Source organism: Lissotriton helveticus, chromosome 6 (assembly GCF_964261635.1).
Source record: "Lissotriton helveticus chromosome 6, aLisHel1.1, whole genome shotgun sequence".
NCBI lineage: Eukaryota > Metazoa > Chordata > Amphibia > Caudata > Salamandridae > Lissotriton > Lissotriton helveticus.
The window spans coordinates 477,453,699-477,481,499 of record NC_136067.1 but is presented as its reverse complement, the minus strand read 5'-3'; positions in this window follow the sequence as shown (position 1 = coordinate 477,481,499).

Here is a 27,801-nt window from a genome sequence, read left to right as displayed (position 1 = left end):
GGTACCTATGCCCTTAGTACCTGAGGTACCATATACTAGGGTCACACAAGGGTCCCCCAGTAACCAAACTGGAGTGCACTTATAGTACAGGCAATTAATTTAGAGAGGAATCAGCTAGGCTGGGGTCCTGGTTAGCAGGACCCCAGCCAGACTAAAGTCGAAAAACAGTAAAACAACAGAAAACAGTGGGGGTAACCATAGTAAGCAGATCCTACTCTCCTACAGAAACCACTGCCTAAACCCTTACCTACTACGGTAATCTATAAGATTACATGTAACATAACATGCCTATAGCCTGTCATACAAAGTAATAGCAACTAACCCTGGGCAAAGCACTACGCTACGCTTGCGTAGTTTGCAAAGTTTGTACTACTTCGCACTACGCGAACTGCACATAGCACAGTGCAAACACGCAGCACAGTGCAAACACGCATAGCGTAGTGCAGCTGTCATTGTTTGCTTGCTTGCGGTCTTCAACGTCAAGTTTACCACCGCGAGCAAGCAAAATGGCATGCTGGCAAGACTTTTTACTCATTCGCGATCAGCATCATCAAGTTGCCCATCGCGAGCGTCGAAAATAAACCTCCCAGCAAGATTCTAAACGCGGGGAGGTCAGGTTTCTCTTTGCGAGTGGTCGCGTATGCTCGCGACTGCTCGGGATGAGAAACTACCAGTCCGCGTTAAGAAAGCTGCAGCTCGAGTAAAAATCTACTTGAGCAGCAGAAAACTACAGCTCGCACTGTGCAAGATGCTGTTTTCAATGATTGCACAGTGCCGGATGCTTGTCCGCACTGTGCAATCATTGAAAACGGCATCTTGCACAGTGTGAACAGGCTACTACGCAATTCGCGTAGTGGTACGCGTAGCTCGCGTAGTGCGAAGTGCACTTGGCGAGCTATGCATAGCGCAAAGTTCACTTCGCGAGCTACATGTAGCGCTATTTCACAAACTAAACCCAGGGTTAATAACAACCAACTGTAATTGGTTTACTGGCTTTAACAACTACCTTTGTCATAATGGTTCATAATAAGCATATCATAGCTATGGCGTCACATATAACAATTCCCAGTGCACTAATAAGTAGTACAGCTTGTCAACATAACTATTTCCAGCATATGGTTTTGAGTTTAAGATTTTCCACCAGGCAACCATCAGACACATTCATAAAGAATAGACAGGGATACTAAATTACACATGCCTAAGCAGAATATGACTCTCCTAAAACAGCTAATAAGGATTCTCTCAGATCAAATCTTTTATATCCATGGTTTGCTACAAGGGTCATCAACACCAAAACCATTGCCTATTATGGTAATATGTGAGATCATATGTAATAAAATACCTATTAATATTGTAGAGTAATAACAGTCAACACTTAATGCCTATTAACTTTAATATATGCTTTTCACCATAAATATGTCAGTCCTAGTGCCTTTATCACAACATTTTATAAACATATTAGTTCCATATCCATGATCATTGGCTTGCCACCATAAATAACTCAGTCCTGAGTCAAGTATAAGCTTTATCATAAGTGAAAAGAGCCAAAAAGGACGTTCTTTCAGTAACAACACACAAATGTGACCCGTGTGGTGGAGCTTAACACCCCCTCATGGTAGTCCTCTGAAAGTTCTTTGTTTTATCATATGTGTTCAGGTGAGAGCTGCACTTTCATTTCAAATTAAAAATCCATGTAAATTAGTGTAGCCCTGGGTATCACATTCTGCTCTCAAACACAAATCGGTCCACTAAATTCTAAAGTTAATAATTGGACAGGGTGATGGGACTGCAAAGCATTCCTCATTGCTGCTCTCCTTCCATCAGTGCTGCAGTCAGAGAAAGACAAACACAATAAATTATGTAGCTACCTAAGACACTTTTACAGCATTACAATACCATGTGGGTGCACCTGAAACTTAAAATTCCGGCAGTTAAATCATTGCCAAAATGATCACAGCTGCACATACTTTTTGTTGGAAGAACACAACTCTACATAATCAAAACATATACACCTGGCCTCCAACATGTGGGTGGAACCAAAGCCCCTTTATAGTGGTGCTCACAAAAATGGCTGGTGACAACTGTGCTGTCAAGCAAGACCATAAAAGTAGTCAATGTTTGGCTTTTATGTAAAACGCTCAACGCCCTTTGCCCAAGTTAGCACTATATAAAACTACAAAAAACAAAACACAGATGACTGGCCCACAGAAGCAGGTGTCATTCATATTCTTGTTCCCAGCATTGGCTTTTGAGATCTCTAAAGTTATTATCTTGCGTAGTAATCTGTGCTGCTATATGTCATCTTTCCACCAAATGCTTACTGCATAGACTTATGAATGATCCTTGTTGTTTCTTTTGTTTTCCGTCTCACAGTCCTTACTCCATGATGTATGTACGCAATTCTGAAGAATGCATTTTTATTGCCACTCAAAAAGTAAAACATTCTTCTTTTAGACCTCTAGGATTTTTTTTAAACATTTTTTAACCAGCACCTCTTTCTTCAAGAGCGTCAGCCAAAACACTTTTATTAACTATTTTCATATATCCAGTTCGATTCTCGTACCAAAAGAATAAATGCTCATTTATTGCAACATTTAGATATTCGACTGTGGATCTTATATATTTCAAAATGTGTTCCTAATGATTGTGCTTTGAAAAGTCATCCTCTGTACCCCGACCATGCCCATTTTTTGCTGACTGGTCCTGGTGGTAACTGACACTGACTGTACCTGGTCTCTGTTTGACCAGGCACATGGCCAGTGCTACTTGAAAACATAAACACATATAGGATGGTACATTATATATTAGGGTACACTTTTAATTGGCAGGATCTACCCTATAAATCCCTAGTACATAATAGGGCAGGGAGATTAAGATTACCTTTAGGTTCCAAGTATATAATAGGGCATGGCAGTTTAGCAACCAGCACTGATTTTAAATGTACATTTTGCCCAAACTTAACTTTGGTGGAAAGGCAACTTAAAAAGTGATGAACTACAATATTCTAGAGTAGTAGGTACCACCAAGGTGTCCCCTAGATGTCCCAGGGGTGGGAGGTCATGTAGTTATAAGGAGGGCCCTTATAAAATATGTTTTATATGCCCTGGGGAAAGAGAAATTGCAAATTCCACTGCCCCCTTTGAAGTAAAGTGCTTCCCAAAATTGACATTTGTGCTCGGAGCACTGAGGAGTGAAGATCTACGTTTGCATATTCCATACCAGTAAAGTCTCCTCTAGGCGTCTCAGGGGTAAGGGCTCATGTACCTATAAGCATTATAACATTGTAATAGTTTATAAACTCAATACTATCTCTAGGAATACCCCCAAAATATTGTTTGAGGACTTAGGAGACTGCTATTAATAAATCAAACAATATCCTGAAATATAAAGAAACAATATAAGACTTTCTAATCTGTAAGCCAAAATTCAGCCTTCCTGTGGACCTCCCTGATTGGTGAGAGTTAAGAGGATTAGCCAGGCTGCTTTGATGAACAGATACATGGGTCAGCCTACGAGAGGCTATCACTTTTAAAGACAGCTCTGCTACACAGGAATGTCAGAGCAGAGGGAGGGGTCATAAACCCTGGAACTTCAAAAGGGGATAGGATAGGCAGGGAATGCCAGGCCCATCTACCCACCAGCTCCCCTGACCCAGAAGGTGGCAGTCTTGTGGCAGGAATTTGCAAATGGTAGGGGAATGCGAGCTATGGAAATGGGCCATACTGGAGTTTGGTTTAACTCGTTCTTGCTCCTCTGCTGCAAATTCAGCCATACTGAATTTTGGAAGAATTGTGGCTTCTGGGAGAATATTATGCTACACTTTCTGATGAAATGGTCATGTTCTAGGTGTTGCCCTCCTCCTTATTGGACAGGAGTGCTCTCCTGCTTGACCCCAGAGAAAACAGAATAAATATGTGTGAGGTGGAGAGCATCTCAGATATGCTGCTTGAAATTAAGCAATGAAGAAGTCTTGCCAAGCTGGAAACTTGATTTGCATCCTCAGGCCTTGCATGCTGACTGACTGTGCCTACTGCATTATCTGGCACTACAGCCCTTTGGATGTACCTTGCTTTCAAGAGGAATAAAGAGTGGATTCCCTGCAAGCTACAGGTTAACAGAGCTCACCGGGACCATCACCAGCAAGAATCATCTGATGTCCCACACTTACAAGGACAATTGTGGAGATTCCAACCCTTGGTTGTGTTTTGGACACTTCGGACCACCAAGAGAAACTTCACGAAAAAGCTCCAGAAGTTTGGAGAAGTTTAGAGCTACGTTTGCAAAAAGATCCAAAAGGGAACTGCCTCAGCCACTAGAGTCAAGCCGTTGACCTCTAACCACGAGTTGACCTGCCCCGCTGGTTCATCCTCTGAAAATCTCTGGAGGTCTGACTTCCAGAGTTTGACCGGGATCTCCCCGGAAAGTAATCCAGTGAACCCTCACCGAACTCGGAGTGGAGAAGTTCATCAAGGGACACCGGCAGACAAAGCTCCAGAAACGTTTCTCAATCCAAAGGTAAAATCTCGACCAAGGCGAACCAGAAGGGGTTTCCGAGCAGCGCTCCATCGTGGTCGACCTGAAACTTTGACTTTGTCTCACTCAAGCATGGCCAGATGTCCCAAAGTGGTGCTATACATTTCCAAGTGATATATAGTGCTAAATCTTTACAAATTCATATCTAAAGTTCCCTACATTGGATTTCTGTCATTTTGGTGTCATTTTAAAAATAAAACTATTTCCTAGGTTTATAAGTTGATTTGGGATTTTTATGGTGTTGGAAATGGGGTCTCTAGTTGGTAGGGGTAAGTACCTTTGTCCAAGTAGGGACCCTTCTTCCTAGTCAGGGTAGGAGAGTTACACTCCTTAAATAATACCTGCTCACCTCCTTGGTGGCTTGGCATGAGCAGTCAGGCTTATCTCAGAGGCAGTGTGTAAAGTATTTGCACATAACCACCAGTAATACAGTGAAAACACTACAAATTGACCCCACACAAGTTTGGAAAAATATCCAATATTTATAAATTTTAAAACAAGACCAAAATGATAAAAATCCAACATTCAGTTACTTAAAAAGATATACTTTGCAAGATATCCTTCGAATTGCCTAATAAAACACAGTTTGTATGAGTTGCCTGGGGCTACCTCGATACTGAAACTACAAAGTTTAACTGTTCCAGCCGACCGCGTACGAGCCAGCAAAAGTGTGGACAGACTCAGTAACAGTAACAGTACCTTTCTTGTTGCGGCTGGTACGTTGGTGCAAGCCAGTAGTGACAACCGCTGGGGTTGCGTTGAGAAAATGGAAGCGGTGCAGGGTGCAGTGCCCTGTCAATGCGGTGCAAGCAGCAGCTCAATGATGATTGTCCAGAAAGCATCAGTGAGACCAAGGCTTATGGTGCAAGGGCGAGGCAGTGCTTAATGGGGTGCTGGCAGGTTGCCTTTCAAGCAACCCAGCCGGTTAGCAGGAGCTGGTGTCTGTCGGCCCAGCCTGCTGTGTGGGACAAGGCCATACATTGTGAAACTTACAAATAGTGCCTCCAGCCATGATGCGGTCACGGGTGTCAAAGTCAGCAGCAGCGTCAGTGAGACCAGAATGGCAAAGTGAAGCAAGGCGGTGCGGAGTGCGGTGCCTACAGGTCACGGTGCAAGCAGTGGCTCGTTGGTGGTGGTGGAATTGGTCGTTGTTGTTGGTGAGACCAGGGTTGCAGTGCAATATGAGGCCGGAGCCCTCTGCGGTGCTGTCATGAGACACAGAGCCAGCTGCAGAGTCGGTGATGGAGTCAGTTGTGTTTCCCTTCTCTGTGGCATCTGACACAGCGGTTCCAGAGCAAACCCAGAATTTAGTGAAGTCTTTGCAGTCCCTGAGACTTCAGAACAGGAGGCAAGCTCTACTTCAGAACCTTGGAGATATTCAGCGCAAGTAAAGAAAGTTCAGTCCAGTCCAACCGAACAAAGCAACAACACAGCAAAGGGGCAGTACTCCTCCTGGCAGCTCTTCCAGCTCTTCTTCTTGGCAGGTTCTTTGATTCCAGCAAGTTCTGAAATGTTGGGGTCTTGGCCCTGATAATTATACTCAAAATATCTTTGTTCTCTCAAGCAGAGAGTGTCTGTGCTTATTCCATACCAGTTATGTCCTCTCTGGCCAAGCTTCCTGTAAGGAGATGGAGACAGCATTGTGGAAGGCAGACCAGGCCCATTCAGGGGAAAGAAAATCACCTCCCCCTACTCTAAATCCAGCTCAGGTCTAGTCAGCCCCGCCCTGACTTATCCAGACTCTCTGGAGCCACTGCACATCCCCAGCCCCTGTCACTCCAAAGCCAGTCAATACACATCCTAGCAGAGGCACACTGGAGGGCTAACGAAAAAATACCTACTTTCTAAAAATTGTATTTTCAAACACAGAATGTAAAAATCTCTAAAAGATGCATTTTAACATTCTGAATCAGGCATACTAAACTTTATTTTCCTACCTTGTTCCCAGGAACAGTTATGTTTATAAGATGTTATATGCAAACTCCCCATGCTATCCTATGGAAACAGTTATCCTAGCAATAGTGAAAAACGAAATTGACAATATTTCACATACACTGCACCCTGCCCACAAGGGTACCTTGGGCCTACCTTAGGGGTGACTAACATGCAATACAAGGGAAGGTTAGGACCTGCCAAGTGGGTGCACATGCCAAGTCAACATGGCAGTACCAGACTGCACACAGGCTTTGCAATGGCATGCCTGAGTTACATTGTCAGGGCTACTCATATGGGTGGTACAATCAGTGCTGCAGGCCCACTAGTAGCATTTGATTAACAGGCCCTGGCAATCTCAGTGCACTTTATAGGGACTTACCAGTAAATCAAATATTCCAATCATGGAAACACCAATACATAATAACACTTCACAAGAAGGAGCACTTGCACTTTAACACTGAACAGTAGTGAGAATGTGTGCAGAGACACTAAACCAGCAAAAGCAGAGTCAAAACCTTTGAGGTCAGAAAGCAAAAAACAGGGGAAACATGCCAACAGATGCCAAGTCTAACATATGGTGTGTTTTTGCTTAAATATTTATTGAATTGGTGTTTTAAATGCTTTACATTCCTGTCTCTTAAGTTACGCCTGTCTGCTCACAGTCAAGCTACCAAGGATTGAGCATGGGAATAATTTATTGAGGCCTAATCTGTGTCCTAGACTGTGTTAGTGGCCTTATTGCCACTGGTAGATGCATACTTACTACTATTAATAACCCATTTTCTGACATTTTATAATCATGCTACAGAGATCTGTAGAAAAAATTGTGGTGGAGCTTGTGGCAATGCCTAAGTAGGCTACTCAAGCTGGTTTGGGAGTTTAGGGACTCAAGTAACATAGAGATTCCTCTTTAGGTACTCTGTGGCACTTGTATTGGCACTGATATTTTAAATCACAAGGAGAACTGGGGTTAGTTTCAACATTTGATTACATCGTGCCTTTTCAATACCTGTGGAATGTAGGAGGCAAAATTCAAAGCTTTGCATCCACATTAGCGACTGCCGATCAACATAGCTGGAAATGGAAAACAATTACACATGACACCTATACATTGGGGGCCAATGTGTGGCAGCAGAAATTAAGTGAAGTTTTAAGGTTCACAGTCACAAAAGGCAGGGTTTTGTCAACAACATACACATTATTTTTTTTAATGTCTACTGCAAAGAAATTTGCAAGAATGACAAATGTGATGGTAAAACTGTTCTGGTTTCCTTAATTTGTCACCTAGGGCTGCATTTTAAAATATCTGACAGGGTTAAGATCTTTGTGGGGGCACTAATTTTCAGTGGATAATAACTGTGGTGGTTAATGCACTTCCTGGACAGATCTGTGTTGTCTAGTAACCTACTCACAAAATAGCATGGAGGGTAATGTGCCTGCTGCAAAGCACATGATGTAACATGCAGATTATAGAGTTGTATTTTATGTAGATAGGCAAGTAGGTTTCTGCTTTTGGCACAGAGGGAATTTTATTATTTGCTGTTCATAAATTGAAATCCTCCTAACATAGGCAGTGAGCTATGAACAGGCATCAATAAAGAAGCCGCAGGCAACTGCAAAGATTGGGTTCAGAACCTTTTTTTATAATCCTTTTGCCATTTTTAAGGTGCTAGAAAGGGTTTCTTTAGGTAGTAATAAAGTCTTAATAATACAGACAATCACAACCACTGCATCACGTCTTAAATTCTGACATTGTGTTTCTCCCAACCATTCACTCCTAGCATATAATGACTACCATTATAGAAGTATAGACGAAATGTGACTCCTACATTGTAACCTTCATTGTCTAATGTAACAATTTCTGTATGTTGATTTATACACTTGCATCAATTTTTGTCTCTGCTTTATGTGTCTGTGTTATGTAAAGAAATGCTGAAACCCTACTCTGACATGAGTAGGGCTGGAAAATAATTAGAAGACAATTAGTAAGTGATATTTAAATCGTGATTTGTGTAATTAGACAGACAGATACATGTGACATTCCTATAGTGCATGCAGACAGTGGTTGAGCAAAGTGAAAAACCTGCCTCTAAATCATAGTTTCTCTTAAGTGTTTGGAAAGTGATACCAAGCTGTGTGCCTTTCTTTTCTCCTATTGCATTAACATCTGGATAATAGGCTCCAGGCAGCACCCAGTCTGAATGATACTAGCAAATATGAAAGGTTTTTAAATAAGGTATTGTTTTGGGTACAGCTGAAAATAAAAATAAGATTCCTTATTCACCAACTTAAGGTTGAAGGGCGAAACAGAGAGCAGACAATGTGGTGGTGCTGTTGAATGTATCCAGTTTTCAGCAAATTCAGTTAGCACAAAATCAGCATATTTATTTGAGTTCTGCCGACAGCTCGAACCCGGATCTGGTTCAATACCACCTGCAAGATCTAGGGCCAGGCTGTATACCAAAAACATCTTGGACTACTGATCATGAACACATTCATTCCATTGTGAATCACAAGAAGGCAATAGCCTTCTGCCATTCTCTTTTTTTTAATAATGGCAAGGGTTTGTATTGTCTGCAATGTGATTTGAAATTCATTTAAACAATGCGATTGAACAATCGTGCATTATGAATTGATACTTTGCATTTTCAAAGTCAAGTGGATTGCACATCAGTGCTTTCATAAATAAAAGACACATTCATACTTCATTTGGTTTTTGGAGACACACATGCAAAAACTCGCCTTTTCCTCGTTTTTATTTTCAATCAAGTGTCTGTGTCAAAATGTATATCCAAGTCATTCTCACTTTCGCTGGCAATGACAGTGTTTTTTACACTCTTGTAGTTGGCATGAACTATATTTCCTGCATTCCAAATGCATTATGGGGTGATTTGGCGTTCTTTTTTTTACAGCCTGCATCCATTAAGCTTGGAGCAACGTTGATGAGTTGAACCGTAGAATGTGTAACTTTGGTGAATATCGTAATTTACAATAGAAATGTTAACAACAAATTATTCATATGGGGAACTCCTGGAAAAAAGTGTATTAATAAGCAAAGTTAACAGGCATCCAAGGCGAAAGACTTCATAAAACTAACATTACGAAAGCTGTTCACTGCGTTCTGTAAAAATCTCCTATCAGATGTTTACATATATTTTTATACGCATGAATGTATCTCAGGGCTAAAGCTTTCTCGGAGAAACTCAGCTGCGTTGACTAGAGAGTGTGGGCGACCGACTAGCAGTGACATTTTGATTGCACAGTAAATCATGGACTGAGCTTTTGAAATAATCTTTATTTATGGGAGCTATTTGTCATTGGATTTCGGATCTACATAAGGGTTTGAAAGGTGCTGTAAGTTATCATTTATGGGAATGAAACAGGATGATGATCCCGAGTTCAGGGTGACAATTGAAACAACCATTACACAGCGTTTTAAAAAGGTGTCAGGTGAAACGTTGCCTTACATTATCAGCCAACACACATCTATGTATTTGATATCGGGCTGTTACACATTGGCTGTAAAGTACAGATTTGAAAAGTTAGTGGATTAATTGCTTCTTACAAAAACTACAATTTGAAGAAGCCAAAGCACACAGCACACTTTATTTTGCAAGCTCTCTGTAGTACCGTTTACTACAGCCAGGATTAGACTTAACATTCATGAAGTCATTACATATTCCCACAGGGATATCTCGGCACCTGTGGACAACAGGTAGAAGGTTTGAAAGCAGCACTTAAAACAATCACGTTTTCAGGTGTGCAAGGGGAGCTTGTTCCAACGATGCGGTAAAAGATGAGAAAAGGCTCTGCGCAATATTTAACTGCGCGGTACACCAAGGACAAAGAAGCAGTTGATTGCTGGATTTTAGGTTCCTGTTCGGAAGATACAGAGTAAGTTTGTTCTGAAGATATCTTGGCCCAGGGCATGCCAGTGCTTTATAGGTCAGGCAGAGTAGTTTAAATACTGCTCTCTTGTGAATAGGGAGCCAAAGTAGAGCTTTGAGTGCAGAGGTTGAAGGTGTCCTTGGAGGCAGGTTATTTACCCTCCGGGCGGCGGTGTTGTGGACAACCTGCAATTTTAAGTTCAAAGTAAGTTTATTAAGTTAAAGGAATAGATTAGTGCAGAAAGTACAATAACAATAAAGAGAAAAAATTACATACAATAAAGCAATCAGTTTTGATAAACACAGAGGATATATATGTAAGTCAGTTAAACATATCATATGCACGAGAAATAACAATGTGATAAAGAATCGGTGGAGAAGAAGCGGATCACATTCTATGTTAATATACATACTACAAAGTGAAATATAGTTAAACTATATAATATCAACATGGAGGAAGTCGTGGAGGTTTAGTCACTTCTTGTTGGAAGGGAGTGAGAGACAGAGAACGTCGGGCACTAGCATCATTAAATAATGTAACAGGCGACCATAGTTCTAAATCGAGTATACAAATGTTCTGTCCAATCTATGTTTGTAGCAGACAGCGTACCACTATGCTTGATACGATAATTTAGTAAAATCTTTCCAGTTCTTGGTTATTTGCTGAAAGGCAAGTGCTAACAACAAGTTTATTATCTTTACATTGGAGTCACAATTCTCCCAAATAGGGGATACACTTCCTAAAAAGATATGTGAAATAGAGATAGGATGACAGGAGGCAAAAATCAGATTAATTTGAAAACCATACCGTTTCCTAAAAACTATGAATAGATTTGCATGTAAAGAGCTGATGATGTAAATCAGCATGTGGTGAGGAACAAGTCCAGCATACATCTGAGAGTTCAGTGTGTCTTGCATTGAGAGTGAGTGGAGAAAGTAGGAGCCTATTATAGATAAAAAGAGTGTCTGTGTGGTATTCGCAGCTGTAGGGGACTTCCTGAGTTTGAGCCAAATTCTATCCCAAAACTCCACAGACCAAGAGGTTTCTAAATCCTTTTCCCAAGATATCTCTACTTTGGTTTTTTCTCTTGGAGCAAGTGAGCTATGTAAAATTTATATATAGCGGAAGCCCTGGAATTGTTAAGTAGGAGAACCCATAGTTTATCTGCAGGGACAGGTGCAGGAGGAGTGGAGTGATGGGAAGTTGTGTATTGCATGAGGGCAATTTGAATAGCTTGTGTTAAGAGGGAATATTTGGAGTGGAAAGATGCAGGCAAGCCAGCAGAGCTGCTGGCATGTTCAAAGGACACAATCTCGTCTTGGACATATAATTGACGTACCCAAATCAGACCTCGTTGCTTCCAAGATTTCCAAACAAGTGGTTTATTATTTATTAAAATATAAAGGTTATGCCATATAGTAGAATTGAGAAATGAGATCCAATCATTGGAGATCGAGGAGGAGACAGATAGTAAAATCTTAGAGGTATGTTTAATTACAGGAGTGGACACAGACTGTGGTTTAATTGTAAAAGACAAATATTCTTGAAAGGAGAATGGGGAAATGAAGGACTGTTCAAGCATGGCCGAAAGAGAACATTTTATAGGAGATTCAGAGAGCCATCTCAAAGACGGATGTAATAAGAAGGATTTATGGTAAACAGGAAAATTAGGGAAATTTGCCCCACCCTCCGATTTTGGGCAGATACATTTTGATAAAGACATACGTGATTTCCTGTTACTCCATAGAAAGTAGGATAGGTTGGAATTACATTTCTTACAATATTTTAAGGGGATAGAAAATGGACTATTAGAAATTGTATATAAAATTATAGGAGAAAGCATCATCTTTATGGTATCAAGGCGACCCCACCAAGACAAGTATAGAGGATGCCATTTTGTTGTTAAAGAGGACAATCTTTGTGTACAATTTTCCATACATTGTGATATTGTTCCTGACATGAAGGTGTAAATGTAAACCTAAGTACTTCATTAAATGGAGACTGCATGCGAAACCTAAGCGACAAGGTCAGCATTAAAAGTATACTTTGTTAGAGGTAGAATTTCGCATTTATCTTTGTTCATTTTATATCTAGAAACAGATGCAAAGGAATCAACCTCTTTTAAAATGGCAGGGAGAGAGAATTGAGGTTGTGAGAGAAATAGAAGAACATCATCAGCATAATGTTCCATTTTGATGTTAGTCTTTTTAAAAGTAAAACCATTAATATTACCATTTAGACGAATTCTTAACAAAAAAGGTTCTAAGGCAAGATTAAAAAGAAACAGAGAAAGTGGACAGCCCTGTTGGACACCTCTACCAAGTTGAAAATAGGGAGATATACCACCATTTGCACATGCAGCCGCTCTCGGGTTGGAATCCAAAATAGATATCAGAACAATAATTTTTGGACCAAAGCCAAACCACTTAATTGTATGAAAGAGGTAAAGCCATTTGACATTGTCAAATGCTTTCTCTGCAACCAGAGCTATTGCTGCTAAGGAGTGAGAAATATGTGAAGCTTTGGAAAGGACATAAAGAAATAAGCGAGTATTATCTGTGATAAGTCGGCCCTTAACGAAACCGGATTGTTCTGCTCCTAATAAGTCAGGCAACTGAGATTCCAAACGTGATACTAGTTTTTGAAAAAATGCTACAATTGATGTTGACCAGAGAAATGGGCCGGTAGTTTTTGCATTGTTGTGGATCCTTGCCATCTTTAGGTATAAGGCAAATAAGGGCGTCTGAGAAAGAGCCAGATGATTCACCTGATTGTAAAAAAGCATTTATGAGGGTGTGTAATTTAGGAATAAGGAAATGTGCAAAGTAAGTAAAGAATTCAACTGTGAAACCGTCCAGGCCAGGGGTCTTATCCTTTTTGAGTGTTTTTAAGGCAGTGAGAAGCTCCTTCTGCGTAAGGTCAGATTCTAAAAATGAAATATCTGGGCGTGTGTTGGAGGTGTATTGGATATTAGATAAAAATTGAGAAATGGAGTGGTCAGAAGACAGAGTTTCAGATGTGCACAGTGTTTTATAAAACTGGAGAAATTCATTTAGGATATCTTCATCTTTGTAATTCAGTGTATGGTTTCTATCAAATATAGATTCTATATTGGCTTTGTTGTGTTTAACCTTCAAATAGTTAGCTAGTAATTTTCCAGCTTTATTCTGACCACCATAACATTTTACACTAGACTTCAGTAAATAGTTAGAAGTGTTATTAGTTGTATCTTGGTTAAACTGAAATTTAGCCTTTATAAGTTCAGATAAATAGACTTTCGATTTGGAAGAGTAATAAGAGTGCTCTAATCTCCTTATTTTGGCCAAGAGGCCATTGGTGATTTCTTGTGCCTTTTTTCATTTTCTAGAGACAAATCTAATAACAAAATCTCTAGCGGATGTTTGAAGGCATCCCAAATCTTATGAAAAGGCAGAGTATCTGATTGGTTGAAGAGGAAGTATTCATTAAAAAAGAAACAAAGGAGGACGAGAATACCGAATCTAGTAGTAGGGCATTCTTAAAATGCCACTTTCGAGACAGATTAGGTTTCTGCAAAACATGAAGGTGAATAGTGACAGGAGCATGATCAGATATTAGGATAGATCCAATATGTGCCGCCACTAAAGATTGAGATATATTATGTGATATAAAAAATAATCTAATTGTGATTGAGTGTGATGTGCTGGGGAATAGTAAGGGTACTCCCTCAGTGTGGGGTTACAAAGTATCCAAGCATCTATAAGCTTGTGTTGCTTAATTTTTTGTGTAAAATGTTATGAGATTTATGAAGAACAAAGGGGACTGACAAATTTCGATGTAGAAAATGGTCAATCAATCAATCAATCATTGCATTTCTAAAGCGCGCTACATACCCGTGACGGTCTCAAGGTGCTGGGGGAGGGGCTGCTACTGATCGAAGAGCCAGGTCTTGAGAAGTCTTCTGAAGGCCAGAAGGTCCTGGGTCTGTCGTAGGCTGGTAGGGAGGGCGTTCCAGGACTTGGCGGCGAGGTAGGAGAAGGATCTGCCGCCAGTGGTGGTTTTCCAGATATGAGGAACTGTGGTGAGGGTGGTGTTGGCCGAGCGGAGGCTGCGGGTGGGGGTGTGGAAGCTGAGTCGGTCATTGAGGTATGTAGGTCCGGTGGTGTGTAGTGCTTTGTTTGCGTGGATAAGGAGTTTGAAGGTGATCCACTTGTTAACGGGGAGCCAGTGTAGGCCTCTCAGGTGGGGTGTGATGTGGCTGCATCGGGGGACGTTGAGGATCAGACATGCAGAGGCGTTCTGGATTCGTTGTAGTCATCTCAGGAGCTTGGTTGTTAATCCTGCGTAGAGGGCGTTCCCGTAGTCGAGTCTGATGGTGATGAGGGCCTGGGTAACGTTTTTTCTCGTGTCGGGAGGGATCCATTTGAAGATCCTGCGGAGCATTCGGAGGGTGTTGAAGCAGGACGGCGAGATGACGTTGACTTGCTTGGTCATGGAGAGAGCGGGGTTGAGGATGAACCCCACGTTGCATGCGTGGTCGGTGGGTTCCGGGACTGTGCCTAGCGATGTGGGCCACCAGGAGTCGTCCCAGGCTGATGGGGTGGGTACAAAGATGAGGACCTCCGTCTTGTCTGAGTTCAGCTTCATTCTGCTGTCCTTCATCTACTCGCCGATGGCCTTCATTCCTCTGTGGAGTTTGGCTTTGGCGGTGTGTGGGTCTTCGGTGAGGGATATGATCAGCTGGGTGTCGTCGGCGTAGGAGATGATGTTGAGGTTTTGTTGTCGTGCGACGTGGGCGAGCGGTGCCATGTAGATATTGAACAGCGTCGGGCTGAGGGAGGATCCCTGTGGGACGTCGCAGATGATCTCGGTGTTTTTTGAGCGGACGGGTGGGAGGCGGACGTTCTGGGTTCGGCCAGAGAGGAAGGAGTTGGTCCAGGCCAGGGCCTTCTCTTGGATTCCGGCGTTGTGGAGGCGTGCTGATATGGTGCGGTGGCAGACTGTGTCGAAGGCTGCTGATAGGTCCAGGAGGATGAGGGCGGTTGCTGTCATCGAGGTAGCGGGTTAGCTGTTTGTTGAAAATCTTCTCTGTTACTTTTGCCGGGGAACGGGAGCAGGGAGATGGGCCGGAAGTTCTTGAGGTCCTTGGGGTCCACCTTGGGTTTCTTCAGTAGGGCGTTGATCTCGGCGTGCTTCCAGCTTTCCGGGAAGAATGCTGTCTCGAAGGAGATGCTGATTGTTTTCCGGAGGTGGGGTGCGATGGTTGTGCTGGCTTTGTTGAAAACGTGGTGAGGGCAAGGGTCGGATGGGGATCCGGAGTGGATGGAGTTCATGGTTTTAATGGTGTCTTCGTCGCTGACGTTGGACCAGGCAGTCAGGCGACTGGTACGGGTGGAGGTCACAGGGGGGGTGGGTGCGTGGGTGTCGGAGTTGAAGCTGTCGTGGATGTCGGTGATCTTGCGGTGAAAGAAGGCCAGGGAGTCGCACAGGTCTTGTGATGGGGTTGGAGAGTTCTTTCACGATGCCAAAGAGCTCTTTGGTCTTGTGTGCGTGGTTGTCTAGGCGGTCTTTGAAGGAGGTCCTCTTGGGGGTCCTGATGAGTTGGTGGTGTCTGCGGGTGGCGTTCTTGTGCGCTGTGTGGTTGTCTGGTGTTCGGTCGTGGAGCCATTTCTTCTCCAGCTTCCGACAGGTGTTCTTGGAGATCCGGAGGTCTTCGGTGAACCAGGCGTCTTTCTTGTTGGTGTGGTTGTTTGTGGAGATCTTGAGAGGGGCGAGGGTGTTGGTGCAGTCGTTGATCCACTGTTTGAGGTTGGTAGCGGCAGTGTCAGGGTCGGGGGGGTCGGCGGGTGGTCTTAGGGTGAGGGTGGTAGTCAGTTGGTCCTTGGTGACCTTGCTCCAGCAGTGGCGAGGCAGCTGTTGGGTGCGGTGGTGAGTGGTGGGTTTCCTGAAGGTAAAGTGGACACATCTGTGGTCGGTCCAGTGGGGTTCGATGGTGTGGTTGAAGGAAACGTGGGGGCTTGCGGAGAAGATGGGGTCCAGTATGTGTCCAGCGACGTGGGTTGGTGTCGTCACGAGTTGTTTGAGTCCGAGGTTGGCGAGATTGTCGATCAGGGCGGTGGAGTTGGCGTCGTTGTTGTTCTCGAGGTGGAATTTCAGGTCCTTGAGGAGTACGTAGTCCGTGGAGGCGAGGGCGTGTGTGCTGACGAGGTCGGCGATGGTGTAGTTGAACCGTGGTTGTGGTCCGGGTGGTCTGTAAATGAGTGTTTCTCTGAGGGTCGTGTTGGGTTCGGTCTGGATCTGGAAGTGCATGTGCTCGGCGGTGGTGAGGTTGTCGTCGGTGTTGGTCGAGACTCTGAGGGTGTCCTTGTGGATGATGGCGATTCCCCCTCCAACTCCGTTGGTGAGGTCTCTGCGGGAGATCTTGTAGCCCTGGGGGATGGCTATGGCGATGTCTGGTGCTCAGGTGGTGTTCAGCCAGGTCTCCGTCAGGAAGTCGACGTCAGGGGCGGTAGAGTCTAGGAGGTCCCAGAGATCGATGGAGTGCTTGCGAGCGGAGCGGGTGTTGAGGAGGATGCAGCGGAGGTGGTTGGGTTCTCTGGTTGGTGGCTTGGTGGGCTGGATGCTGGTGAGTCTGCAGTTCCAGCAGGTGAAAGGCCCTTGGGTGTGCTTCGGGATGGCCAGGTAGCAGGGGTGGTCTCGTCCGGTGTTGAGTGCGTGGAGGGTGCTGAAGTCGTAGTGCAGTCTGGCATTGCAGGGGTAGCAAGGTCAAGGGTTCGTGGCGCTGGGCGTGGTCCAGGCGCGGACGGGCGCAGACAGGCTTGCCTGTGGCACGCCAGCTGCGCGCCCACTGTGCGCGTCCACTGTGCTTCCACGTGGCGTCCTCCATAAGAGGCGAAGTGGAAGGGAGGAGTAGCTGGGAAGCGGGAGCGGGCGGCCAATGGGGACGGGACGCAGAAGAAGGGGGCGGGCCACAGGGGAGCAGCGGCGGGAAACGGGGAACGGGGAGGGCACAGAGGGCAAGGGGCAAAAGGGACCGGGTACAGTGGAAGCGCAAAAAGTACAAAATACAGAACAACAATGCAATGCAAGAATGCAAGAATTACAGTAGTGCAGATAGGCAAAGAGCAAGACAGTCACATAACGCGGGAGCACGCCCGCGGCGAGCACCTGGCAGCGGCAGCAGAGGGGTGTCACGGAGTGCACAGGAGGGGCAGTGCGGCGTGAGGAGCGACCTGACCCGAGGTCAGGGTCAAGGGTCACACTCACTGCCATGCGGCGTCCTCCATAAGAGGCCATGTGGGTGGGAGGAGCAGCTGGGATGCGGGAGCGGGGCGGCCAATGGGGACGGGATGCAGAAGAAGGGGGCGGAGCCACAGGGGAGCAGCGGCGCGAAGAGGGGGTGGGGAGGGCACAGAGGGCAAGGGGCAAAAGGGACCGGGCACAGTGGAAGTGCAAAAAGTACAAAATACAGAACAACAATGCAATGCAAGAATGCAAGAATTACAGTAGTGCAGATAGGCAAAGAGCAAAACAGTCACCAGAATGCGGGAGCACGCCCGCGGCGAACACCTGGCAGCGGCAGCAGAGAGGTGTCACAGGTGCACAGGAGGAGCCGTGGGGAGTGAGGAGCGACCTGACCCAAGGTCAAGGATTTCATTACAATCTCCTGTGAGGATAAAATTATCATCAAAACATTTTGTGATTTGTTGGGCCAAGGAAGTCCAGAAGGAGGAGTCGCCAGCTGTGGGCGTGTAAATATTCAATAAAGAGATTGGACTATTATCCACGATTAGTTTAACAAGTATCCATTTTTATCTCCACATTGCGATAACATTTTAAAGGGAAGGGATTTGCGAAAGAGAATGAGAACTCTTTTATGTTTACCATCGCCCAAGGAAAATAGGACCTCCCCCACTCATCCTCTTTTTAATTTTGTAGATTCTTCAGCCGTCAGGAGAGATTCCTGTAAGCATGCGACATCTGTTCCCAATTTAGCTAAATGAGTCAAAACTCTGTCTTTTGATAGGTGAATGTACACCTCAGACATTCCATGAAACAAGTTTTAAAGGCATAGAATAAGACTGTAAATATGTAATAAACACCAACTGAGGTAATTCTCTAAGCAAGTTAAGCTGTACCAAATAACACACCAACTGTATATAAAATGAATCATCTGAGATGGAAAAGAGAAAAGAGAGGAGAGAATATAAGATGAATAGACAACATTTGAAATGTAAGAGTAGCGTGAAAAAGCGAATAGTGTTAAGGTGATAAGATATCGAGACATAACTTTTAGAATAAAGAAGAGATAAAAGAGAAATAGCATAGTACAATAGAGAAAGAGACTGAGTAAGATCAAAGACTTACACATAATCTAGGAAATATGAAGGGTGGAGGGGTGTGAGGCCACACTGAACAATGATGTGTCCAAAACTCATGCGGGAAGGCGGGGAGGAGAACAGAACCGACAGACAATGGAACATAGGGGAAGAAATGACACGACTATATAACCTGTGAGGAAAAAAAGGAGATTAATTATATAATTGAAAAAATGTTAATGAGAATTTGCTTCTCTTAATAATTATCGACACATAAGCAAACAATTAACAGAATGAAAGCTTTGTAACAAGAATAAAAGCATGCCAGGATCCAAAATGTCTATTTGGTGCTTGATGAGGAAGTATCCATAGAGTCAGCGTGATAAGAGTGGAGGATGCTCTTTAGTTTTACTGGGTCTTCATAAGTACTAGTTTTGTTATTGATGGTGACTTTAAATAGTCAGGGATGAAAGAGGCCATATCATGCACCTATTAAGCGGAGTTGCGGTCTCAGTTCAAGGACCTCTTTGCGCCGATCTGCGGTTGGTTTAGCATAGTCTTGAGAGACAAATAAAGAGTTCCCTGACCAGGCAATGCGATTCATTGCCCTAGCCGCAGATAACATTTTGAACAAGTCAGTGTACACCAGAAAATATAGGATCACTCCCCTCTGTTTTTTTACTGAGGAAGAAGACGTCAAAGATGATGTCGGGCACAACCGATGAGCTCTCTGAATATTAAAAAGAGTACTTTCCGGTAGCTTGAGGATTTTGGGGCTGAAGGATTTATAGAATGCAATTGGGTCCATACGTTCCATTCCTTCAGGCAGACCATATATGCGAAGATTGTTTCTCCTATTCCTATTTTCCAAATTTTCAATTTGCTTGTGCAGCGTTGACACCTGGGCGCATAAGGAATCCACTTAGGAGCTAGAAGAATTTAGGGAATCAACATTTTGTTCTAATTTAGTAACTAGTTTTTTCACATTTGACCATCTATCAGAGAGAAGCTGTAGCTTAGAGTTAGTTTCTTCAACAAACGGGTGCAAGGCCCTAATCTCTTCTAGCACTAAGTCCATTGTGACTGAAGTACTTTGTTAAGGAGGAGAAGGAGGACCTTTCTTTAGCCTTTTACTCGATACTTTGGTAACACCAGAGGATAAAGTGGTAGTAGGTGTTGAAGCACCCTTAGGTGAAGCGTTGGTTGAGCCATCCATGAAGAGACAGCTAGAACTGGTGCTGATTAAGAATCTACGTGTTGAAGATTTAGGTTGAGAAAATTCTTTAGTTAATCTTCCCATACATTAGGATAAACTTTGAATTAGAAGATCAATATCAGTGGATTGTCAACTTGCAATACCTCAATTATTAGCTCCTTAGCATAATATAGATAAATATATATGCGGAAAGAATGCAGAAGGTGAGATGCAACTAGACAGAATAGTCACAGCGTTATAAATATACCTCAGTTAATACTGCGAGAACAGAGAAAAAAAATAATAAATAAGGAGTCAAAGGGTACAAGGACCATTGAGGTAACCAAAGAGGACTGTCATAAATTATATAGAGTCAGCTCGATGCCATTTGGAGGTGCAAACAAAGATATGACATACATTTTCTGTGTGAGGAAGCAAGCCACAATTAAAACGGAAGAGAAAATAAGTCAGCAAGGCATAGGCAAATTCATAATAGGATCAAAACAAGTCGCGTGTGATAATACAGTCAATGCGCTAAGGTGAATTTGTCCACGAGTAGCATAAAATGGCGGTCATTAAATTAGAGGGCTGCATCATAGCGAGTGAATGAACTGCAGTTACAGGTTTGAAGGTCACATTGAAGAAATAAATAGACCGCTCTCCTAACGTATCTGGATGTCTGCGGTCAAAAGTATTTGGCAGCGTAACCAGCGCGTTGGAAAAAGTTCCATCAGCGGGATATATAAAATGGCGGTTGCAAGCTCAGCGGAGCCGTGACGCAACTCGCAAATGAAATAAAATTGCCTGCAAGTCTTTAAACGATGTAGGAAGCAGTTCCCTCGACGCCTCAGGACTTCCAACGATTAATCCTCCGTTTTCGCATCGTTGCGTTCAATAATTACTGCATCCGTGCCGTCTCAGTTCCCGTCAGCCCGGGAGAGCTACGGACCAGCCGCCATCTTCTTCGAGCACTAGCCACGCCCCGACAACCTATAATTTTGATAAAAGGAATTTGTTAGAAGTGAGGAATATGGCATTGCCATAATCCAAATGACTGATTATTAAAGTTTGGGAGAGTGTCTTCCTAGAGCTTAGAGGAAGCCGGCATAACATTTTCTTGAGTAGGCGCATTGTGCCCAAGAAAGTACCACAGTCGTGAGTGATCTGGTGTCTCATGACCATTTATCATGTAAGAGTATGCCCAAGTTTCTGGCTGTTCTTCTGGGCAAAGGGCGGGACCAAGTTCTGCCAGCCATTAATCATCCACCCAATAGAGCTGGGCTTTTCCAAACAGCAGAATCTCAGTTTTTCCTCCATTGAGCTGGAGAAAATTCAGGGACATCCAGGTAGCAATTTTTTCTCATGCAGGTGACAAATAGCTGTTTAACATTTTCTGTGTAATGCCCAGGAGAAATGAATAACTGACTGTCATCTGTATAAGAAAAAGTTTCAAACCTGCAGTACTTAACTAGAATGGTTAAGGTGGGACCCCCTTTTCAAGATGGCGGTGTTAGAATGGAACGTACCCATAGAAACTGTTTGAGTCCTATCCTTGAGGAATTCAGTCAGCCAGTGAAGGGCAGCTTTGTGAGTGCGTACGTGGTACTTGAACAGCACCAAGATGGATTGAAAAATGGTTTTGATTGCTGCAGATAGGTCTAGCAGGATCAGCATAGCGTGGTTACCAGCATCCAACAATAACCTGATAGTATCTACCACTGTGAGCAGCACAGTCTCAGTGTTGTGAAAAGGTCTGAAGCCTGATTGAGAAATGTCCAACAGACTGTTGCTCTACAAGTACAAGGAAAGCTGTTTGTTGACATGGTCCTACAAAACCGTACCCAACTTTGGAAGAAGACACATAAGCCGGTAGTTAGTGGGATCTTTTGGGTCGGAATTAAGTTTATTCAGGATAGGTGTTATATGGGCTACTTTTCAGAGCAGAGGGACAGAGGCTTGGGTCAGGAACTTATTACACAAGACTGTAATTGCTGGTGTGGGAAGAAGATGAAAGATTGCCATGATCTGAGGAGGAACGAGATCAGAAGGGGAGCCAGGTTTAGTCCTTGCTAGCAAATCAAGCATTTAATCATTTGAGTACCACCAAATTAGATTTATGTTATAGATCCATAATGTAAGGGTCAGATAAGGCGGTAGTCGAGGAATTCAAACAACAGTAAATGTTGTCAATTTTGGTTTGGAAGTAGCTGGACAGAGTGTCACATAGAGCCTGGGAAGCAAGAATGACAGAGGAGCAGGCTGGAGGTTAAAAGAAAGGTGTTTACATTTTTGAATAGCTCCTTAACAGAATTAATTGCCCCATATATTTTGTGAACAATGTGTTGTCTGCCTCTGTCCTGATTTTACTGTGGTACATACGTAGTGAACATTTTGATGATTGTTTGTCGGTATTGGTTTTGATGCCCTCTATTTACACTCAAGGTTTTTACAGCATGATTGATCATCTTTAAATTCCGCTGTATACCAAGGAGCATTGAAACTAAGTTGCTTAATGGAAAACGATTTATTAGGAGCCACAGTATCGATTGCAAGAGAGAGAGTTATTGAAAAGTGCAAAGGATGCACTGGTATCAAGTGATTCATCTGACGTAAGGTTGGAAGTTACAGATTGAAAAGACTCCAGCGTAATCTCTTTCCATGGCCTCAAGATGGATTGGTTTCGGGCCATTCATACTAAAGGAAGGGTCCTAAGAGGGTTTTGGAAGTTTATCAAAAAATGATCAGTTCAAGTTAGGGGGAGAAGGGTGTCCATTTGAGGTAGCATAAAAGTAGAAAAGATGAGATCTAAGGTATGGCCTGCCAAATGAGTAGGGCAGTTGCTGGGGAATTCCATTAGAAATATTATCATATCCAGCCAATCCATACGTAGGGAGTCAAGGATTTCTACTCTAAGGGAATCCAAAAAGGCTATAGCTATTCCATCTCCCGGTTTGGATTTCCTGGCCTGCTGAACCAGTTTATAATTTTCTGGAACTATGATGGGGATGCAAGGTAGCGCTAAAAGGTGTAGACATGTTTTAGTAATAATACATACATTTGGCTGCACTGAAGTAAGAAGATCACAGATTTACACTGAATGCTTAGGGATGGATCTAGTGTTAAAATATATGCCTTTAAGGACAGTGGTGAAAGGCTGTAGTTTAGAAAAAGGAATACCTGCTGTTAAATATTGGACAGATTTGTTAGCATGAGCTGAAAGCCATTTTGTATTTCTGGCAGCCATTTTGCTTGCCATGTGCTCGCCATGTGCTCTGTCCTCCCTCAGTGTTAACTGCTCTTGAAATCTGCCTAGAGACAAACTATATTCGGCATCCTCCACTTCATACATGCCCAGAAGGGCCTAGCTAGTAGAATGCACCTGCTTCTCTAGTATAACTGTCAGGCTATTTTTGCTGCTGTATGGAGAAGTAACTCTCCTCCCACCTTGTTGAGCAAGTAGATCTTGTATGCCCAACTTAGTCATTTTGCATGCTTACATGAGCCAGGACTGCCCCTTGCATTTATGCTTACTATGTAACTCTAAGCATATATATAAAGCCCCAGTTTTCTGTACTCCTTAGACTGCCTCATTCAGTTGCTAAGGCTTCTGTGTGACGTAGCCTCACTCATTTGAGTTTAATAAAAATGATCTTTTATATTTCAGCTTCTGTGCCAATTTCTTATTTGTTGTTTTAAAAGGACCAAGTATCAGTGGGACCCCTAAGCAGGAGTTTTGATTTCTTCACTGCCATAAGAATGCGATTTGTGGAGGCTTTAGATGGGTTTTTGCACGGTGAGCAGAATTTTCCTAAACCCCCTCAAAGGGTAGAATTGGACACAGAACATGATAGCCCACATGTGTAGCAAGAAAAAGGTCCCTCTAAAGCACCAAAGGAATGGGGCGCACATTGAGTTGAATCTAGGTTTTAAAAGATCGTTACTGCTATAATATTTGGAAATGCCTTCTAGGGATGAAGATCCAGGGTTCCTGGCAATGGGTTAAGGCAGAAGGTCTTGCCTTCAGCACGCCAGCGGCATGCCCACTGTGCGTTGGCGTCATGCTTGTAATTTATACAAATAAGCAGTGTGCCACGAGGCTGCTGCTGTCCAATGGCTGACAGCCATTGCGGAGTAGCCGCCTCACTGAATTCAACAAATTGCATTCAGTCAATCTACTCTGAATTCCCTACGCCCAATCGGCAAAACGGAGTCGGACCGGGCAGCTCAGGTGGAGGCTCTCAAAATGACAGGTGAGAATGCGAGCACACCACCCAAATGTGGAATAACAGAAAATTAATTTTTCAGTGCAAAAATGGGCAGAGATCAAAACAATCAGGCTTTCACATGAGGCAGACAACATAAATTATATTTACAATAAAAGGGGCAAGTGCAACACAATCTAAAAATGGATAGTGACTAGAACCAATGGCACACAATTAAAATAGGCTGTTAAACTGCTAACATTTGTCCAGGTATTGTAAGGCTGCTACTCACAAACACTTATCAGCCCCCAGGCTCATTTGATTCTTGTTCTCAATGGGTACCACAGAATTACACCTTTGACCTAGTGCAGGTAATCATGGGGTCTGATACTATAATAATGCTGACACTAAAACCAATTGACTTTATAACAACAGCTGATAGGATGTTGCTTATCCAATATATTCATGTAAATGGGACAGTTTGTCTTTACTGGATCCACTAGATGTATACCGGCTTTAATGACAATTCATACCTGTGCTTCCATCAAATTTAGAGCATGGACTAATTATTATGACTATCTCAATTTGTGACTATAGATTTAGTAACAAATAATGCTCTTTCCTGTAAAGATGACATGCAGTATCACAATGGAGGGTAACCCATAATATTACATATATAAGTGTTTCCCCACAGGAGTCGCCCACCCCTACCAGACCACGAAGAAAAGAGTAGCCCTAAATAGGGTAAGAAAAGATACACAAGCATGCCTGTTGACTGTCACAAAGCTGCAAATGTGATAAGCATGTTGTGTTTCTGATTTACAGTTACACCCTATCACATCTGCTGCACCATAGAAGATTTTTCCCACAAATCATCAACATCGCTGCCTGATGGATAGTATCTCATTATCTAAAAATGTGTGTTTTTGTACCCTCGATCTTAAAACGTAAATAGGAAGAGGTATAATATTCAGGTCTTTCCAATATATAAGTATATACTAACACCGACTCAAAGAATTAGAGTGAGGGATCCTTTTTGTCCTGGGGAATGCCCCTGACCCGATATTTGGCTCTTATAGGGGGCAGAAACATGTCCACACTTTTAGAAGGATGATGGATCGATTGTCCCCTTAAACATCTAGTAATTTGTTTATTCACATTTTTAATCATACCTAAAGCACCACATAATAAATGATATTCTTGGGGTATACTTTAAAGGTATTTTTAAAATAAATTGGATCCATTTAATATCCAGAAAAATAATACATCTTAAGAACCCCCCATTATTTGATGTTTAGTCTGCCCTGGTAGGACCATTTTGCCAGGTTGGGTTAATGCACTAATTTTGAGACAGTTGATACAATGCGAACATTAAGGGCCTAATTATGACATTTTCAGTCTTGCAGTGGGGCTGCCTCAACACAGACCGGCTCCAAGACTGCCAAAGCTGTACCAACACAGCCCGCCAGATTACAACTTTTTTTTGTTTCTGGGGGGTGCTTCTTTGGCAGTCCCATGGCAGAGCCTATGAAAAAGGCACTGCAATGGGAGCAACAAAGGTCTCACCTCCATGAAACCATGGTGGATCGGAAACTTGAAATATGTTTGGTGGTGCCAAGCATATTGCAGCCTCAAGACCACTGCAACATTACCAGGGATCACGGATTCCTGAAGGGTGCAGAATTCCCATGGTGGTCCGACTCCCAACTTGTAATATTATTATTATTATTATTATTATTATTATTATTATTATTAATAGGGCAGGTGGACCATCTATGTGACTGTGTCTGCACCGCCACTGTGGCTACAACGGTCCGCTGGACTGCCGTAGTCATAGTTAAGCCTTTATTCTGTATCAATGCTTAATTATCCTCTCCAAGACCCCAGCTTAGCCTAGGTATTAGCAGGAAAAAATACTGTTTGATTTGTTGTGGAAGCAACTGGAAAGAAAGTTCTCTGGTGGCATTTCTGCTTCCTACTTTCTTTCTTTGATTACATGCTTCTGAGTATGAATATGAGAAAGCATATGGTGAATATACATCCCTGTGACCTCGTTGGCGAAAATTAGAATAAATTTCTAGAACTCTGTTAGTGCGCATCTGTACATATGGTTCGAGTACTTTTGAGTCTGGTAGAGACTGGTGCTGCAATACACATTTTTCCAGTGGCAATTCTCATATAAAAGCAAGATATTGATTGACACTGTTAAGCTCTCCTATTAGTACTTGAGACACGCATTATCGGGCCTTTTCACAAAGGTACATTTATTGGTGTAAATTTACCCATGCCTGAATCTACTCTTGCACCTAGTTATAAATCTACTCTTTTGTGCTATTTATACTTTCCGAGTTCAGGGAGTGAAGACATATAAGTCTGAATTTACAAGTGTAAATTTACTACTAGTCACTATTCATGCCTAGGTGGAGCTCTCTCCAGAGATTAGAATAATTGGTAGTAATGGGGTGTAGTAACAGTGATTAATGATGGGTCTCATCATTTAGAAATAAATGGGAAGATAGATACTGTCCTGCAATATGGCCATTAACAAACACTTCTTCAGTCTTGTCCAAATTAAAGATTGTCCATGCTGCCATCCAGAATTATGTGGATGTTCCCACTTTTTTCAAATGTATCATTAAACAAATGAAGAAGAGGAGAAGCTTCAAAACTCAGCCATGACTCTGTCTCTCTTGGTACCGTGCAGGCATTAATATTACAAACATTTACTTCTTGAGATTTTTTCACATATATTTCAGTCCATTCATTCAGAATTTACTAACCTTTCTACTTTCATCCTTATTACTTGTGAATATTGCGTTGGGAAGTGTGGCTCAATGGTTAGAGCGGCAGACCCTGATGCAGAGGTCTAGCCCGTGACCAGGGTTCAATTCCTGCCTCGGCAGGGTCTTGGGCTCAATTTCCTCGGACCTGATATTTCTCTCCTCGGTGCCTATTCTAATCATGGGTCCCACTCTGCAACTCTGGGCAATAGCTTGCTTAATCTCCACAAAAGCCCCAAAAACGCTAGGATTCCTGGTTTCACCTTGAGGGTGCCCAGGAGTGGGCAGGTCACATGGAAAGCCAGGAAGGGTTCCACATCGGTATGCGTACAAGCGCCTGAGATACCCCTTCGGGGGTCGATTCGGGCGCTATACAAGTACTACTACATTTACATTTACATCAATCTGAATATTAATAGCACACCTTCACATTCTCTAGATGACACAATCCTGTTTTTTCTCTGGAAAGATACATAAGACCAGGTGTTACCTCATCTTAGATTATAAACCTAGCCTTATCAATGGCCTTCTATCCTGAATGAGCCAACTCATGTTTGGATTCCACACACCCTATATATTTAGGTCCATCTTGTACTTTCTTTCACCTTTAAGATAATTGGAAAGACAGTAACTTGTCAGTTGCTTTACTTCCTAAGTTTCTTAGCATACATTTCAGTTCCCCATGACGACGGTACCAATACTCATTAGTACCACGCTGACATGCCATGAGATTAATTAGGTGAGATTCCAAAACAGTATTATAACTTTTTAGTATATTGTTCACTGCATAAGAAAGTCCAGAAAAGTCACCCTCAAACAGAAGATGAAACAAATATGGAATACATTGGCGAAACCTTGTATCTTCTGCATATAATCTCGAAGTCCGGTATTCAGTTGCAGGAATCTGCACAGGTCGTTCATCATATCGTCCCCCTTTGCCTGTTGGAAATAACTGAGGGAAGCAACGAGCT